Below are 6000 nucleotides of genomic sequence, written 5' to 3' on the forward strand. Positions count from 1 at the left end.
TTGGAAGAATTGGATGGGACTGAACTCAAGAGGGCTTATGCAGCTTCACATATCAAACGGTTTTACCCTTGAGGACGTGAACTAGCAGACATTCAGGAGGATGAGGATCCATCTCAGCCGGAGCCTGCAGACGACGAAATGGAGGAAGTATCTGGCAACAGTTCGGATGGTGGATCATCAGATGGCTCTGACTGAGCTGGATCACACCTACCAGGGTTGTTGTTTAAGTTGGGGGAGGAAAAAAGACCTGCTCCTGACAAAGTCACTCTTTAAATAATTTCAATTGTCAGTTCAGTGGATATCAGGACCATCTTTTCAAACCAAAGCAAAAACTCAACATAAAACAAAAAAAAAAAAAAACCTCACACAGCTTCTATACTGTTCCTTCTTCTCCATTTCTCTTATCTTTTTTCTCTCTCTTTCTCTCTCAGTGGTATGCTTACAGGGAAGGTTGGGGACAACCTGTTTAAGTTGGGGGAGGGGGGTCTGGGATGGATTAATTTCAAAAATGAAAAGAACAAAAGACAACAATAAAATAAAAATAACTAATCATCTTTATCCTTAGGGTTCTGGGGGTTTTACAATTATTATTTTTTTTTTTTTTTGAGTTTTTTAGGATTATCTATTGATTTTTTTTGAGAAGGATACGTTTTACCCCGGGTACTCTGGACAAAAGATTAGTAACAACAGAAAACTAGGAAAGAAACAAGCCAGAGGATCAGTATTGTGGGTGTAAGCAGGTGTAAAAAGAGGAGGAAACTCACGAAGGAACTAGTCATCGTAGCCAGCTTGACGCATGGTAGATCGAAACTCTTCGGATACGACCTGGAAGATGTGAACTCGCTGGATTCGACCGTTGACGACCTCGTTGGGAATCTGCTGGCAGTAGGGTACGAAGGCTCGAGCAAAAGTGTGATAGAGCCTAGTATAGGCCTCGGAGTCGATTGCGAAACAAGCACGATGCTCAATAGCTAAGGGAAGATGGGGCTCCAGGAGAGCTTGGACTTGGAGGTCGCTTAAGAAGGGGTAATCCTCGATCGGGGGTTGACCAATGATGGAGGGGGTGGAAGCACGAGAAATGCTACTCATGCTGACGTCGTCCGCCAGATCAGTCTCGGTGACACCATCGGCATCGGCCTCACCATCGGCATCATCAACACCGTCGGCATCGGCACCACCTTCAGGATCAACGGCATCAACCTCGATGGGTTGATGACCGTTGGGCTCGTTACCAGTAGGCGCGGGCTGGTTAAGCCAGTCGGGTGATAGAGTAAGGAGAAGGACGTACACCACCCGACCACTCAATAAGGAGGTCCATCCCATCATCGGCGCGATCGGTCTCGGAAGTAGCTTCCCCGGATTGAGATGAGCCTGACGCACCCGAACCCTGGGAACGATCCCCATACTCGGCCGAGGAATGAGACCCGTACTCGGACGAATCTGCGATCGAGTTTCGACAGCTGATAGCCGGCGAAGTGAGGTTGCTGGGACGAGGAGCAGCCGGTACCAGCCACTCGTCGCCTATGACAACTCGGTTGGATACTAAGAACTGTGTGGCGAAGATCGGTGGTCAGGAACTCGCATGGAAAAAAAAGGGAAGAGAAAGATTGACTCACTGGATTGTCGGCTTCGTCGGAAGCGGGTCGATAAACGGGCGAGTTGGGATGCGATCTCTCACCCGGGAGGCGAGGTTGGTATACTGGAGACGCCTGGCCGGGACTGGCTGCATCCGCACCCTGAAAGCGGGGGTGGAGGCCCACCAACCCGGGGGGAACCCGCGACGGGGAGGGCGACGGGGTCCGGAGTTCGGACGGGGAATCCGGACGATCACTGGATGCGATAATCTGAAGTAACCGAAGAATGGAGTCAGTATCGGATCGGATAGCTTACAGCGGTCCGGATATACAACTCACCGAAGCCACTTGGGCCATCGCCGATCCGGCAACGACAAAAGGCCCATGATCCGGAGAAGCCGGGCCATCAGCTGAGCGATTGACTCGGGTTCGAGGTCGATTGGGGCGGTTGAACGCTTCCAAACGCTGGCGGGACCATTGGAACCATGAAGGACGAATCACCCCGCCTCTGTACATAGGCCCGTCCATGATAAGGATAGGGTTGTGTACAGAGGAACCTGGCTAGTAGCAGAACAACCAACACGGGTCAGCAGTGCGACAGGACGGCAAGCTACTGGTATGAGGAACAAAATGGACGCACTCGAGTTGAAGCGCTAGCAGAGGCCCCGCGGGCTCGTAACGGGTAAGGGGACGGGGAAAAGTAGGTACGATAGTAGGGTCTGTTGGACATGGTAGCAGACGAAAGTAATAAGCCTAGAAAAGTAGTACTGGGGAGGAGTGAGGTGGATGATGAGGTGGGAGGAGGCGAGGGGAACCTTTTTTATACTCACCTCGGATTCTGTGAGGACTCATAGGGACTTAAGGACCCGTAGTCCTTTTGCCCCATGCGCGGGCTCTGAACGGAGGCCACAGACCATTGGTAACTAGAGGTTGGATCATTCGACTCGACCGAATAGGAACCCCAGATAGAGTCGAGCCGGACGGCGTGCGGGGCCATCTCTCCCTCCGGAACGATACGTACTCGAACCCACGGCCAGGTCTTGAGAATCCGGCTGTTGTAGGAAGCGGAAAGAATGCGGCAATTAGTCTTACCGTCTTAGGGCCGGCCGCTATGAGATCGCCGGCTGGAAACCAACCTTGCCGGCGAAGGCAGCCCAATCAGAAACCCCGAAGACCTGTCAGATTCGGTGGTGCGAGTGGGGCTGGTAATAAATCTGACGGCTGCATCAGCCAACGTAACGGCCACTCAGCTGTCGAGGAAGAACACGAACGCACTTACTTCGAAAATGAACCCTGCTCACTAGCAGGGTTCAGTCTAGCTGCAGGCTTGGATGGTGCGAGACCTCGACGGCGGCGGTTGACCATTGGCGGCGGGGATGTATCCGAGGGAATCGGAAGGTCGGCGAAGTTGTGTATGGGTCTTGAACCCCAAACCCATACGCCTTGAACTCCTGAATAAGCCATACCCCCGAAGGGGGTACGACCGACACACATACACACTCGAGACCCGAATGCGGGGTCGGGATAGCTATTGGACGGGTACGACCAACACTAAGTACCCGGGCCCAAAGCCCGATCAGTCAACCATCAAGAACGGGTACGAGTCCCCGATCACTACTCGACACTCGAGGCCCGCGGCCTCGACAGCGCGCACCCTGAGGCGCTGGAGCAGCAGCTGCGGCCGCCACCATAGCACAAGCAGCACCATTGCGCAACTGCGCAACTGCGGACTGCGGACTGCGCGCAGCACTTCGACTCCCAGACACCTTAAAAATTTCCCTTCAAGAAAAGTCAGAAAAACGACAAAAGTTGAATTTTTGACCAAAATTCACCCCACCCAGCCTCTCTGACACAGTACCCAGAAGACATCCAACGGCCAAATTCCCAAGGATTCTTCATGTCACCCAGTAAAAAACTCAAGCCTCAAGCTTCCAAAATTCAAGATACGGCACTTTTCCGGTGGAATTGTCTGGGGACAGACAATAAGTTGGGGGAGGATGTGGTAGACGGAAAAGTGAAAAATCAAAAGTTTTTTCGCATACATATATTTACTCACAATACGCCTCAAGATACCATCAAACAGACCTCAGAAATGGATTCTACGGCCAATTTTACCCCTAGTCACCACTGAAAGCATCACCTGAACCCCGCTGGATTGGAACCTACACTTCTTTGGACACTGGACACCCATCACACGTTCAACATACCCAGTCACCAGCCTCAATTCAAGGATCACAGCATTATGCTTATACAAATCACAGGATACAAACATACATCTCCCCATCAGACTGCAGTCATTACATATTATCAAGTACTCTTCTATTTCCATATTATGATGTCATCACACACTGACTCTGCAGCCTCAGACTTCATTTATGCACCCCCTGCATCCACCTGTCAACTCATGCAGTCTACTGTCACTTTACGCAGCCTTCATGTGGCCCTACTGCATTCTTATGACATCATTTATGTACCCCTGACACATTATGACATCATTTGTATCTACTCCCACCAGCTAAAATCCCTCACACTGTTGTCTAGATTAGTCAAAACCCTAACCCACAAGCCCTCTGGGGCTCCACTTTTGTCTATATAAGGAGCTCCCTCCTCCCCAGTTGTCAGCTCCTCAGTTCATTACTCACCAATCACAGTCACCCCAACATTTACAGTTCAGCCTTATATATATACTTAAACAACCTACATAACAACCCTTACATTAACAATAACAACAATTTATTCAGTGTCATCAACAAGCTCATCTTGAACCAACCAACCCTATCACTTCATTAAAACTTGCCAAGCTTACCTTGGTGGGTCTTGTTATCTGATAGTATAGAAGGGCAGAGTTTGCACCTCCATCATCCCCTTCTCCATTCAGCAAAAGGTTCTCAGGAACACTTTTGAGTCTTACAACGTGGAAAATCCCGGCCAAAAACCGCTAGTCAAAAGAATCTCAGCCAGCGTCGAAGGTAAGCGGCTGAGTCTCTAAGATGATGCAAGACAGATAGAAGCTAACACACTATTGTGTTTGTTCCTAGACGAAATAGTCAAAGACGACCAGACCGTCCACACCAATACTCCCAAAGAGTTGGAAAACATATTGGTAAGTGTGTTGTTTTATAAAGCTAAGCGCAAACCAAAGGCGGCAGCTGATGCAACTATGTCTCTATGTAGATAACGTTGCTCAACTGCTTCGCCGTTTCGCCGACGCAAAGTGGGGGATAACTCAGGTCAAAAGACCCTACCGAGTAAGACCAAAAAGTTAGAGAGAAACCAAAGAGAGGAATCAAACTGGGAGAAAGTGCTAACATCACAATCTCACTCTCTGTCTCACAGATCCAAAATTGGATTGTTTCCTTTTCTTATAACCTATCTTATCCAGTAGAGAGCGGCTCTATTCCTGCTCTTAGGTATATTTCTTTATCTCACTTTATTTCATAGAACATTGTACATACTTCTAGTTACACAGTCTGATTATAATAAATCTTAGTTCTTTGGAGTTTTTCAGGAACTGCCTCAGGCGGTCCTGAAAATATCTCAAAAACCCTCTTGGTTGGAGAAATATTCTGCCAACCACTTCAAATGGTTTTCCAAACCAATTTGGTCCGGCCATTAGTGTCTAAAACTGTTTTGGTTGCCAAATCTGTTTGGATAACCACAATTGGTTGGCCAAATGGTTTTGATAACAATTTTGGCATGCCAATTGGTTTGGATAACCAGAAATCGTTTGCCAAATGGTTCTAAGAACCATCTTGGTCAGCCAATCTGTTTGGATAACAATTTTGGCGGGCCAATTGGTTTGGATAACAAGAAATTGTTGGCCAAATGGTTCTAAGAACCATTTTGGTCGGTCGATCTGTTTGGATAACCAGAATGGGTTGGTTGAATGGTTTCAAGAACCATTTTGGTAGCTAGAAATATTCCTCCAACCATCATTGGTTAGAGAGAATATTTGTGTAATCAAGTTTAGTTTGGAAAAATGTTTACTGAAACATTTTTTGTTGGCAGAATGGTTTGAAAGAAGGTAGATTGTTGGATTGTCTCTTTTACTAGGTGCAATGGTTTATAACAGGTACATCAGTAATAGCTGTAGTATTTTTTTTATCAAGTACATTGAGTAGCAAGCAGTGCAAGCAGTAAACATCAAGCTCCAAGCAGTAAAACACAAGGAGCAGAAAAAAGCTAATTATAATGCAGCCCTAAAGTAGTGGAAGCCGCGGAAGTAACGGTAAAGAGCACGGTAAAGAACAGACAGTATTGCATAAGAGACACTCCTCATCTTGTTCCATCCCGCAGGGCCCAATCCTTCTTGTAGATAAGTATGGAGATGCTTACTCGAAAGATTGCTTCTGACCAGGGAAGATCAAGCGATCGGCATCTGTCAGCACGCGGGCTCAAGGTGCGCGCGGGGGGTGGGAGGCTTACA

Source organism: Puccinia triticina, chromosome 11A (assembly GCF_026914185.1).
Source record: "Puccinia triticina chromosome 11A, complete sequence".
Taxonomy (NCBI): domain Eukaryota; kingdom Fungi; phylum Basidiomycota; class Pucciniomycetes; order Pucciniales; family Pucciniaceae; genus Puccinia; species Puccinia triticina.